This window comes from Bufo gargarizans, chromosome 4, assembly GCF_014858855.1.
Source record: "Bufo gargarizans isolate SCDJY-AF-19 chromosome 4, ASM1485885v1, whole genome shotgun sequence".
NCBI lineage: Eukaryota > Metazoa > Chordata > Amphibia > Anura > Bufonidae > Bufo > Bufo gargarizans.
This window is the reverse complement of record NC_058083.1, coordinates 42,930,491-42,944,790: the sequence shown is the minus strand read 5'-3', so window position 1 is coordinate 42,944,790 and position 14,300 is coordinate 42,930,491.

Below are 14,300 nucleotides of genomic sequence, written 5' to 3'. Positions count from 1 at the left end.
GCATGCCCCAGCACTGCAAGGCAGATGAGTCCGATGAGGCTCGCAGTTCCCGCTCTCCACCGCCTTTTGACCATAACTGGCAGATTTCTTACCTATGCACAACTGGACAAATCCTGTGGAGACGGGGGAGGGCGGGGGCAGGTTAGCATAGTGCAGGTACCAGGTTCCCTTTAACCTCTCAGTGGGTTTTTTAATGGATCGAACAACCACAGTGTGAAAAGGTTACAGTAATCATTTGCATACCACCAACTTTGCCGTTAGTAAATGTGGGACCAATGGGCCCACCTTTAGGGGCCCAAACAGTACAGGGCCGCCCAGTTACACCCATTTTCCACTCTGGACAGCCTTATTTGCAAGGACTGACTCTGCTATGGCAGTCTGGACCCTAGTGATGCCTCAGATAGGGCTCAATAAGAACATAGCAGTTTTCCCACAGGCTGCAATGGTAAGCCATTGAAGTCAATGGTACAAACAATATAGCGATAGCATGTTCAAGTTCTCTAGGGGAACTTTAAATAAAGTTAAAAAAGTAAATAATTTTTTTTTTTTAAATACAAAAGAAACAAAATCAATTGACACTTCAAATCACCACCCACAATAAAAAAATATATATATTAAACGTCATTGGTATTGCTGAGCTGAAAATGTGTGAACTATTGAAATATTAAAGTACAGTGAATGCTGTAACGGAAAAAATCAAAATGGCCGAATCACTGTTTTATTTTTTGTCATTAACCCCAAAAAAAGGAATAAAAAATGATGAGAAAGTCATAATACCCCAAAAAGATGTCAATAAAAACTACAGATCTCCCTGCAAAGAAAAGAGCCCTTACACGGTTTAAATATAAAAAGTTTTTTATTTTGTTTCTAAAATAGGACCTGTCACCACAAAATACAAGCAAGATGTTATAGAGCAGGAGGAGCTGAGCAGATTGACATATTTTTGTAAGAAAAGATTTAATAAAATGTGTAATTGACGGACTTCCTTGTTCATGGGGGAGCTGTTATCAGTGACTGACGGCCATCTCTGTATACACACAGTTTCATGTTTTGCTTGGATCTGTTGGGAGTCTGTCTGTGCCCTGTGTTGGAGCTTATATCTCACGTTTGAGTCTTGATCATTCTGGTTCACCCTGTCTGAATTCTAGCCATAGTTAGAGCTCTGCTAGAGTCTGTATGGAGCTTTCCGTTTGTCTGTGTTTGCTGGCTTATGTCTGTGCCACTGTTTCTTAACTGTGTCCTAGAGTTCTGGGCCTGTTCTGTTTTGCTAAGGTTTTACTCATGTATCTGCTATGTGTGACTAGTGTCCAAGTTCCTGTTGTCCGTGTTTCCAAGTTACTACATACTTATTTGCTTTGTCTGTGTGTCCTGGTTCCTGTATCTCTATGTCCGGGTTCCTGTAGTCTGTCCATCTGCCAGTGCTCCATGTTTTGTCTAATGCCTGTAGTACGTGTTTTCCTTGGATTGCCTGTGCTCTTTCTGGTTCTAAATCGTGCCATGCCAGTGTCTCTGGTGCTTTGCATTAGTATTTCAGGTGGTAGCAGTCTGGTTGCAAACCCACAGCAAAGTCCACATCCCTGTAAATGGGTGAATACCAGGGAGACACCAGAATAACGCCCTTAGGGCTTTGACCAAAGTCACTTCGGATACTTGGCCTACTGGTTCCATAATCATTGTCCGTACGCATGTCCCATAGCACACATTTACACAGTGAATTCTGACAGTCACTGATAACACCTTCCAGGGCCGTCTTTAACATGGGGCAAAAGGGGCAGCTGCCCCGGGCCCAGTTGCTCCTGGGGGGCCCAAGGCAGCTGCCTCTTGAGCCCTGCTGGCTACTGCCCACAAATTCAATGACTGTACTAGTACACTACTCACTATCAAAGTAGCGCAGAAGGCAGGCCGGCCGGACTGCAGCGTAGCGTCACTCACTTCGTCACGCGACTGCTCGGCCTGCTTCATTAATAAAGTGGGAGGAGCAGGCGCGTGATGCAGTGAGTAACGTTACATTGCCGTCCGGCCGGCCTGCCTGCTACGCTACTTTGATAGTGAGTACTAGTACAGAGCCGGTACCGGGAGGGCTTCCCCATCTGCAGACGCTCGCAGCTCAGCAGACACTCGGCCCTTTCCATCAAGGCCTCCTCCATTTGGGTCCCTTGGAGCCCACATTGATCCCCGCATCTGAGCCGGACTCTCCGCACCTCCTGGAGGCTCCACAACACCCCCCCAAAGTTTATCCCGGGCCTTCGACCACTGTCCCAGGGAAATGAGAGAGACCCCATCACAAAGAAACTCATCGGGGGCTGTAGAGTGAGGGAGTGGACCAGCCCCAGGCTGAGGAGCAGCAGAGTGGCCTGCATGCTGGGGGGCTGCTGGGGAAGCAGGAGAGACAGGCCCCGCCAAATATGACATCCCAGGCAGAGGAGGAGGAGAGGGAGGGGGCAGGTAGGTCGGCCAACGTGGACGAGGGGAACACAGCCCAAATCTGCCATACAGAGGGGGGAGCAGCAGTGTAACAGAGGACTGGGGGTGAGTTGGGCTGCAGTATACACTGTAACAATCTACAGGTCAGAGGAGGCTGCAGGACACTGTTATGGGGGGGATCTGTGGATGACAAATATATAGCATAAGATGCCATATACAGTATGTGTCATCCACAGATCCCCTCCATAACAGTGTCATCCAAAGATACCCCCATAACAGTGTCATCCCCATTTCCCCCGATAACAGTGCATCATCCACAGATGCCCCAATAACAGTGCATCATCCACAGATGCCCCCGTAACAGTGTCATCCACAGTTGCCCCCATAACAGTGCATTATCCACAGTTGCCCCCTAACAGTGATTCAACAGGTTACTTTTTAAGAGAAGCATTGATTTTTAATGTTAATCTTTTTTCCCTTAGTCCTAACAGTAGCACAAGCTTCCCACCCTAAGTTTGTTACTTCCTTATAATGAACTCAGAGTAAGAGGGGCTAGATATCCTTATATAGGCTCGGGGTCTCTAATTATTAGTGATTAATTTGATTAAATTAAAAATTTCTTCTGTCCTACTAGTACATGGGGGCAACAATACCCTATTAGTGTGCTGCTGTTGGGACTAAGGGAAAACAGATTAACGTTAGAAATCAATGCTTATCTGATGAAGACAACTCCTGTCTATATGCCCAATATTATCAACATAGAGAGGGATCACTCACCTAGGATCCCTGTGTGAAGCATTTGGTGTTCTGCTCTAGTAAACTTGCAGTCTCCACTGAAGAGGGATTGTCTGGCCTGGCCGTTTGCAGAATCACCACAGTTGCTGCATTGCAAAAAGGGGTGTCCCCTTTAAATAGAATTTTGAGTCATATTTGGAATTCTGTGCATTTTGCTGTACAATGTGTGATGTTTGCAGAGTTTCTGGTTCAGGTTAGGACTTGGGCTTTGGTTGGTTGGGATTGTTCATTTATATTGCTATTATAATAGATTTATTTTACATGATCTAAACCAGTGATGCCCAACCTACGGCACGTGTGCCAAATCCGGCCCGCGAAGCTGTGTCATGCGGCCCGTGTGATTCCCTGGAAAAAGTCTAAGGCGTACCAATACACCTTAGACTTTCCCCCCACAATTATCAGTGCAGCGAGCGCTGTGAGCGGCACAGGCAGCGCAGCAATGCTGCATGTGCCTTAAATGACCAAAAGCAGAGCTCCTTACAGCAAGGAACTTTGTTACTGGTTGGTATAGGTGAGCGCCAGAGCGATACAGGTCCTGCAGCAAGGGAAGCCAGCGGGAGCTGGAAGGAAGAGGGGCCGGCTCCAGGGGTGGCTGTTGTAAGCGAAGTGGGGCGCGATGCCTGAGGACCTTGGGAAACATGACAGGGCCGCTGAAGAGGTAAGGATCCGCGGACTCCTGTGACTGGTCCCCGTTGACCCTGCACCGCCCTCCTCCTATCACCCCACTAGTGACCCTGCCCCCCACTCCTCCTGTCACCCCACTAGTGACCCTGCTCCCCCGCCTCATGTTCCCCCCTAGTGATCCTGCTCCCCTCCTCCTATCACCCCACTAGTGGCCCTGCTCCCCCCTCCTCCTGTCACCCCACTAGTGACCCTGCTCCCCCTCCTCCTGTCACCCCACTAGTGACCCTGCTCCCCCTCCTCCTGTCACCCCACTAGTGACCCTGCTCCCCCTTCCTCCTGTCACCCCACTAGTGACCCTGCTCCCCCTCCTCCTGTCACCCCACTAGTGACCCTGCTCCCCCTCCTCCTGTCACCCCACTAGTGACCCTGCTCCCCCTCCTCCTGTCACCCCACTAGTGTCCCTTATTCCCCCTCCTCCTGTCACCTCACTAGTGACCCTGCTCCCCCTCCTCCTGTCACCCCACTAGTGACCCTGCTCCCCCCTCCTCCTGTCACCCCACTAGTGTCCCTTATTCCCCCTCCTCCTGTCACCCCACTAGTGACCCTGCTCCTCCTCCTCCTGTCACCCCACTAGTGACCCTGCTCCCCCTCCTCCTGTCACCCCACTAGTGACCCTGCTCCCCCTCCTCCTGTCACCCCACTAGTGACCCTGCTCCCCCTCCTCCTGTCACCCCACTAGTGACCCTGCTCCCCCTTCCTCCTGTCACCCCACTAGTGACCCTGCTCCCCCTCCTCCTGTCACCCCACTAGTGACCCTGCTCCCCCTCCTCCTGTCACCCCACTAGTGACCCTGCTCCCCCTCCTCCTGTCACCCCACTAGTGACCCTGCTCCCCCCTCCTCCTGTCACCCCACTAGTGTCCCTTATTCCCCCTCCTCCTGTCACCTCACTAGTGACCCTGCTCCCCCCTCCTCCTGTCACCCCACTAGTGACCCTGCTCCCCCCTCCTCCTGTCACCCCACTAGTGACCCTGCTCCCTGATCCTCCTTTCATCTCACTAGTGACCCTGCTCCCCCTCCTCCTGTCACCCCACTAGTGACCCTGCTCCTCCTCCTCCTGTCACCCCACTAGTGACCCTGCTCCCCCTCCTCCTGTCACCCCACTAGTGACCCTGCTCCCTGATCCTCCTTTCATCTCACTAGTGACCCTGCTCCCCCTCCTCCTGTCATCTCACTAGTAACCCTGCTCCCCCCTCCTCCTGTCACCCCACTAGTGACCCTGCTCCCCCTCCTCCTGTCACCCCACTAGTGACCCTGCTCCCCCCTCCATGTCACCCCACTAGTGACCCTGCTCCCCCTCCTCCTGTCACCCCACTAGTGACCCTACTCCCCCCTCCTTCTGTCACCCCACTAGTGACCCTGCTCCCCCGCCTCCTGTCACCCCACTAGAGACCCTGCTCCCCCCTTTCTCCTGTAACCTAACTAGTGACCCTGCTCCCCCTCCTCCTGTCACCCCACTAGTGACCCTTCTCCCCTCTTCCTGTCACCCCACTAGTGACCCTGCTCCCCCTCCTCCTGTCACCCCACTAGTGACCCTGCTCCCCCTCCTCCTGTCACCCACTAATGACCCTTCTCCCCCCTCCTACTGTCACCCAATAGTGACCCTGCTCCCCCGTCCTCCTGTCACCTCACTAATGACCCTGCTCCCCCCTCCTCCTGTCACCTCACTAGTGACCCTACTCCCCCCTCCTCTTGTCACCTCACTAGTGACCCTGCTCCCCCCCTTCTGTCACCTCACTAGTGACCCTACTCCCCCCTCCTCTTGTCACCTCACTAGTGACCCTGCTCCCCCTCCTTGTCACCCCACTAGTGACCCTGCTCCCCTCATCCTGTCACCTCACTAGTGACCCTGCTCCCCTCCTCCTGTCAGCCCACTAGTGACCCTTCTCCCCCCTCTTCCTGTCACCCACTAGTGACCCTGCTCCCCCCTCCTCCTGTCACCCCACTAGTGACCCTGCTCCCCCCTCCTCCTGTCACCTCACTAGTGACCCTGCTCCCCCCTCCTGTCACCTCACTAGTGACCCTGCTCCCCCCTCCTCCTGTCACCTCACTAGTGACCCTGCTCCCCCCTCCTGTCACCCCACTAGTGACCCTGCTCCCCCTCCTCTTGTCACCTCATTAGTGACCCTGCTCCCCCTCCTCCTGTCACCTCACTAGTGACCCTACTCCCCCCTCCTCCTGTCACCCCACTAGTGACCCTGCTCCCCCTCCTCCTGTCACCTCACTAGTGACCCTGCTCCCCCCTCCTGTCACCTCACTAGTGACCCTGCTCCCCCTCCTCCTGTCACCTCACTAGTGACCCTGCTCCCCCTCCTCCTGTCTCCCCACTAGTGACCCTGCTCCCCCCTCCTCCTGTCACCCCGCTAGTGACCCTGCTCCCCCGCCTCCTGTCACCCCACTAGAGACCCTGCTCCCCCCTTTCTCCTGTAACCTAACTAGTGACCCTGCTCCCCCTCCTCCTGTCACCCCACTAGTGACCCTTCCCCCCTCCTCCTCTCACCTCACTAGTGACCCTGCTCCCCCTCCTCCTGTCACCCCACTAGTGACCCTGCTCCCCCTCCTCCTGTCACCCACTAATGACCCTTCTCCCCCCTCCTACTGTCACCCAATAGTGACCCTGCTCCCCGTCCTCCTGTCACCTCACTAATGACCCTGCTCCCCCCTCCTCCTGTCACCCCACTAGTGACCCTGCTCCCCCCTTTTCCTGTCACCCCACAGGGAAGAAGCTGAACTGACTCCACCGACTATGATGGGATCCATTCAGTTTCCGTTCGGGATCCTGTCTTTTTACCGGACACAAAAGTGCTGCATACAAGGCTTTTTTGTCTGGTCTTTCCACAGAATCTGAAACAGAGGCTCCAAACGCAGATTTGAAGGCCTACGTATTATGCATTTTAGTAATGCTCAAGCTACCTGGTTCCGGCCAGAAAAATTTATACCATGTCTAGTGCGGCCCTCAGAGGAAAAATGGTTGGGCACCACTGGTCTAAACTGATGCTAAATTGTGAAATTTTGCATAATCTGAAGAATATGTGATGGTGGAAGACCCAGCCGCTCTGATGTAGTGAAGGATAACCAATGATTACCTAAACAGCCAAGTAAGTAATACAGGAAACAGCATTAAAAACATCATTTAGTGCTGTGTATATAGCAGTCATGAAGAAAAAAGGTTTTAACTGCTGCTTCTGCCTTCTCTACTCTCTGCTGTCTGGTTTTGAATTACCGTATATCTGGGCATTCAGCCTTACGGCTACACAATCGCTTTTTCATCTGTGTTTCTGTTGTGAAGATAAACACCTGGAGTGTCAGAGGTTAATAAAACCCAGATCATGGTAAATCTGTTGCAAAAACCACGTGCAGCCACCCTAATATTTGTCTTTAGAAAATTACAGTTTCGTCCATTTAATCCATACTTGTGAACTGTCCCAGAATGTCTGGGAGACTCCTAGAAAAAAGGCATATTTCCCCGGTGCCCTACCTACTCCCTTCTGCCGTTTCTGCGCCTTCCACTGCCCCAGGAGTGGAGGGAAGTGCAGGAACAGGGAGAAGAGAGTATCTGATTGTCTGTAATGGGATAGTTTATACAGACTTAACACCATACATTTCTATAGACCCCAAATCGCATTACAACTTTGAATAGTGTTAAGAAAACGGGTGTGTTTCTAGGAGGAGGAGTAAAGATCTCAAAATGTATAATGTGTGCCATATTTTGGTGTAAATGTACATCGGCCATGAGGTGGGACAAAGAAGACAAATGCCTAGTAAGTCGCAACAAATATATTGTGCCATATGTACAACTTCCATAAATTTGGTGAAAATTTTAGTAATTTATGTTATGGCATACTTTTATGTACTGTATATCGTATTTATCTAGAGCAGGCATGTCCAAACTGCGGCCCTCCAGCTGCTGCAAAACTACAATTCCCAGCATGCCTGGATAGCTTACAGCTATTAGGGCATGCTGGGAGTTCTAGTTTTGCAACAGCTGGAGAGCCGCAGTTTGGACATACCTGATCGAGGTCTTCCAAGATCTGTTCCAAGATATGGAAGGAACACAAACCACAAGCTAATAATAAAAAAAATCAACAGATGTATATACTTTTTTGGTTTTTAGTGATGACATCTTTAGGATAGGCCATCAATATCAAATCTGGGGGGGTTGGATACTTTGCACCTCCACCAATCAGCTGTTTCCGGCAGCCAACAGTGCTACAAACTGTACAATGGACTGAGCCAAAATCAGAAGGTTCCATCAACTGTGTGTTGGCCATGCTGGATGCAGCTCACTCCTATTATAGTGAATGGTATTTGAGCTGCAGTACGCTGGTGTCGGAAACTGTATAGTGTATGGAACCTTCAGTCTACTGTATAGTTTCCAGCATTGATGGCTGCCCGAAACAGCTGATTGGTGGGAGTAGTGGAACCACACTGATCTGAAATTGATTACCTATCCTGAAGATAGGTCATCAGAATCTAAGTAAGAGAACCCTTTGAAAATACTTGCCTTCCCCTGCAGACATCAAATCCAGCCCATGAGGGCCACCAGTTGAGAATCACCAGATTATCACAATGAGAACACAATCAATTTTAATAAAAAACAAACACACTGAGTTTTATTAAAATGAATCATTTATATTTTTTCAGTTAAGTCAGTACATTATAATGTATTAAAATGGAAAGGTACAAAATTCAAATAAATTTTTTCTGATTCATGTATAAATCTGTTGTCAAGATGACTTTTTTTTGTCAGCACATGTTTCAATAAAACACTTAAAATGACATTGAAAGTATTCGAAAGATGATGAATGGAAGAAAAGTTGAAATAAAAACATCTTTTCTTTTTTCCTTTTTTTTTTTCGGCTCGTTTTGGCATGATCTCTTGACGCTACCTGGGTTCCCCAAAACCACGTAAATGGTAGTAAAATAGAAATGTCAAACTGATATATAAAATAAACAGACTTTACAAAAAAAAAAAAAACTCCCGATTTCTCCTTCGAATCTTTCTGTCAAGTCTGCGCATACAATATACATACATTCATTTTGTCAGGGAAGACGGCCACTGACTTCCGCTAGAAGAGTTAATGGAGAACTTTTTTTTTAACCATAAAAAAGTATTATTAAATAATAAAAAAATAAGAACATATCTACCATAATCAAGATGCTAACCTCCTAATATTATGTTAACCTGGTACTGCTCAAGGGTACTGTTTAGATAATTCATAGTGAATACCCCTGGCAGTCTAGGATTTCATCATTAACACGATTTAGAAATAAGGACAATCTATAGACGCAGACAAAAAAAAAATTGGGAGAGGCCCAGTTATAAAGGATGGTGATTTTTTAAAATGTATACGTGTCCTTGTTCCACTACGGTTGTTTGTTGACAGCTAGGACACTCTATGTTATTTTTGGACACAGATTTTTTTTCAATTTTTACCTCCCCTTTAAAGAACTTTTTAACATTTTTTGTTGTTTTTGTTTCTGCTGTAGCTGTAAGAGGTCTTGGTAAAGGCATGGTCGGCCACTGACTATACCATACCAACCAGGCTTACAAAAAAGGAAGAGTAAAGTTATCAGGAGCTGAAGGGGCATGGAACTTTTGTGATCATCAGGAGTCACAGTGGTTATACTTCCCGAACCCGTTAAGACAAAAAGCGTATCCTTGCAATATGCCAGTAATGTCTTTAAGTTAAATACCCCTTTAGTTGCTATTCATTTTTGGAAGGGTAAGGGAGATAAGGGTTGCACTGCCATACCATGATCAACAAGTAGACCGACGTGATCATCAACCTGATGGTCCTGTAAGCCACACTTGTTCATGTGGTGAGTTTGGTATTGCAGCTCAGCTGTAAGAAAGTGAACCCTGGACAGATGTGGTGACTTTTCTAAAAGAAAGCAGCCATGTTTTTCTAATCTTGGACTAGTCAGAATAGTCCTGTTTGATTGACATATGGGGACACTTTAAAAATCTAAACTCTGAATTATAAACTCAAGTATTAAAATGGCATCTTTGATATGCAACTAGTGAATATGAAACTTTTAAATTTAATCGTCTATTAGAAAATAGATATACGTTCTCGCTGATCACTGGTACCTTTCTGATGTTTGCTGTCACAGATCAGGTCAAGAAAAACGGCTGTCTTTGGACAGTGGTTCCTTTCCTAGATCAGTACAGTTTGGCAAGCACCGTGATAGTACTTTACCACATAAATGAGAAAAGCAGCCTATACTAGTCATAGTAGTAAGGCGGCCATTTTGAACTGGGAATTGTACTAATGTGAGATTAATGTCACTACTATGTTTTTTTCCTTCTGGGACCTAAATAATTTTTGTACTGTCTAAAGGATCTTTGCATACCTAATCTAAATTCGTGCATGATCTGTGGCGCAGATTGGTGTAGACCACATAGTATGAAAGTTATATTGACCTTTCTGGTGGGATGAGAAAATCTAACCACTGTGGGTGTCCAGAAGGTTTGTCTGTTTTTTTTTTTCTCCCACACAAAAGTGATTTGTAGATGAGCTACTGAAGGTCTTCTCAGATTTCTACATAGTTTACTTGAGCAATTTGTCAATGTGTCCACTGCTGACAACAATGCAACCCTAATGAAACAGATATACTACCTTCATGGAAATTTTACACCATTGACCCTGTTTTATTTTCATCAGCGCTATAACTAGGCCCACAATGGACCCCGTTTTATTTTCATCAGCTTTATTACTTGGCCCACAATGGACCCCATTTTACTTTCATCAGGTTTATAACTAGGCCATACCCAACCACTTAAAAACATTTACCAGATGAGAACTAAAATACACTTGTCGATTTCATTTTCGTTACTCATCACAATGCTAGACAGACAAAATGACCACAACCTGGTTTTAAGGAACATTATTACACATAGGTTAAAATATGCTGGAATCTGAATGAAATAAAATAATAATATAAATCATAGTAAAGTATGCCCAGAAAATCAAAAACATATATTTCAGAGGAAAAGAGTGGGGACCTTGATTAACAAATCAATCACATAAAATAAAATTATAAAAAAAGAAAAGAAAAAAACAATCCATCCTTTCACAAAGACCTAAACAACATTTCTCAATGCACTAAGTACATTTTTACCATGCAAGATTACACAAACATTTTATTTTTTTGTAACATTTTATTATAATTTTTTTTTAAACACCAACATTATGCATTTTTTTTCATTAATTATACCGGTTAAATTACAGCCATGGGCTGCTAATAATCAGATACATCATATACATATTTTATACATAATCTGGACAACAGAACATTGGACATCTGGAATAATAAAAAAAAATTATAAAATACATGTTGTGGCTGGAAGCTTAAACGGGAATAAAAAATACCAAAGAACCAAATGTAACATAAAAAAATAAATACAAATATGAGTTTATTACAGAAAATGGCTTAAACCTTATGCTTGCTAAAAGGGCTCACAAATCAGAGTGATCCAGGCACTTTTAAGCAAACAAAGTAAGATATATGCATCTATAGGCTCCTGTAAATTAGACGCAACAAGATTACTAATAAAGTACTCACACATGTAATAAATTGTGCTGACATAGGTGGTGGCGGAGAATTAAGAGCTTATAGCATGAGATAAATTGAGTCTTTATAATAATTTTAATGACTTGTAACCTCAGTTACTAGTCAGCTGTGAACATTATGTAGAAATAAAACTATTTATTTGCCTGACTTATAAATTAACTTGCAATTCACTCCCCCCCCCCCAATTACTGTACATTTGGCAAACCTATATGACATTTATGGACGGTCTCTATCCATTAATCAAAGCAAAAAATCAATTAATCAATTCACCCTTTATATGGAAATGGTGGCTTGGGTGAAACAGAATTGGGCAGACCGATTTGCTCAGCTTTGTTATACCAGTTACATTTTTAGGATTTGCTACTGTTTAACAAAGTCAGGCCAAAATTCAATAATTCAGCTAGAACCAAGTACAGTATATTTTGCCACCCATGCTAGATTTGGCAGGAGGACCAAATCTATAGATCCAGAGTTATCTCCTCATTACTGTACTCATGTATCAATAGCTTCCGCATTCAACCAGATTATTCTTGAACTATTAAATATTATACATTATAGTTAAAGGCTATGGACCCCTTTGCAATGATTTATTTTTATTTTGCTTCCTTAATGCAAAATTAAGCAATTTTCTAGATTAGTAGTATTTCCTACCATTGTGCTGTTGTAGAGTCTGTGCAATGCCTTCACCGGGCTGGCTGACCCATTGCTTGTAACACATATCTGACAGTACACTGCTTCTGATTGTGTTGTCTTTCTCTGCTCTCTCCTTATCAGAAAGACACCAGAGTCTTTGTGGCTCAAATATAAAAAGAATCTTTATTCAATGATTTTATATAACATAACATGATTAGCAGAGATGTAAAACCGCAGTAAAAGAAAGTGCGGTTCCCCTGAGGGTTAGTACGACAATATGATAGTACTGTATATACCGTAATATAATAGTAACAATAGGACTAGTTATAAACAATACATTGCTGAACTGCAAGTGCCAGGACATATTAGTATAGTCACTAGAGATGAGCGAATTGACTTGGGATGAAACATCAGAAGTCGATTCGCATAAAACTTTGTTCTAATACTGTACGGAGCAGGAGCTCTGGAGGATGTATTGGCTCTGATGAGCCAAAGTTATATAAGTGGTACCTTGGAACCGAACCCGAGTTCGGGAAATGTTTTTTTACAGTATAAATTTCATTTCTGAAGTTATTATACGAAGTCTCGCGAGACTTCGCAAAGTAATAACTTCGGCTCATCAGAGCCAATACTGTACAGAGCTCCTGCTCCGTACAGTATCAGAACAAAGTTTTATGCGAATCGACTCCGGATGTTCCATCCGAAGTCAATTCGCTCATCTCTAAAAGTCACCTATTTGTGGAACAAAAAACTAACCTACATGAACTACTAACCACTAAATAGCAGAATAACTACATACCCATCAGGGCGCAATACCCTCAGGAGAACCACATACCCCAACTTATGTTTCGGCGAAGCCTTCCTCTGGGGGCGCGGTTCTCCTTGGAAATGTGTATATTTAAACATAAAGCTTACCAATCAGAGCGTTGTTAGCCAAATAAGAGAATTGCTTACCGATGTGTACTGGCGTCATTAGATGCGTCTGAGCCTCCCTTCCCGCCAGTATCCTAGTTACCGCATGATGCATGCGGTCACGTGACTGGCTATCACACTAATATGTCCTGGCACTTGCATTTTATTACAGTTCAGCAATGTATTGCTTATGATATATCGGACAAATTAACTATTATTGCCTATAACTACTCCTATTATTACTATTATATACATTACTCATATTGCCTTACTAACCCTCAGGGGAACTGCACTTTCTTTTACTGTGGTTTTACATCTCTGCTAATCATGTTATCTCTTATATATATAAAAATGAGTTTCTGTCTGTCTATCTGTCTGTCTGTCTGTCTGTTCTTTATGTGTGACAAAACGACTGGACCGATCTTCACCAACTTTTGCGCACAGGTACATCAGGTGTCCGGGAAGGTTTTAGACCGGGTCTCAGCTCTCTAGGACTTACCGTTCCTGGGATATTCCCAAAAAATCACCTGCATTAGCCAAAAGAAGCCAGCAAGCCTTTCACTTAAATCCGAACTACCATTTACATGGTCACATGTCCCTTATTAGCCAATAGAAGCTCGCAGGTCCTTCTCCAGGTTGCCATAACAACTGATCACAGGTTTTAGCAGTTCGCAGGTCCTTAAAGATTCAGTCATATGACATATGACGGCACAACTACACTGCAACATGCATGGGGGGAAGGGGAAACTATTAAACGGATGGCCACTGTGGAGTTCACTGTTAAAGGGGCGGGCATTGTGGAGGTCACTGTTAAAGGGGCTGGCACTGTGGAAGCCACTGTTAATGGGGCGGGTAGTGTGGAAGTCATTGTTAAAAGGGTGGGCACTGCAGAGTTCACTGTTAAAGGGGCAGGCACTGTGGAAGTCACTGTTAAAGGGGCAGGTACTGTGGAGGTCACAGTTAAAGGGGTGGCCACTATGAAGGTCACTGTTAAAGAGGTTGTCAATGTTAAAGGAGTGGGCACTGTGGAGGTCACTGTTAAATGGGCAGGTACTGTGGAGGTCACTGTTAAAGGGGCCGACACCGTAAAGGTCACTGTTAAAGGGGCGGGCACTGGAGGTCACTGTTAAAGGGGCGGTCACTATTAAAGGGACGGACAATGTGGAGGTCACTGTTGAAGGGGTGGGCACTGTGGAGGTCACTGTTAAAGGGGCGGGCACTGTGGAGGTCATTGTTAAAGGGGCGGTCACTGTTAAAGAGGCGGACATTGTGGAGG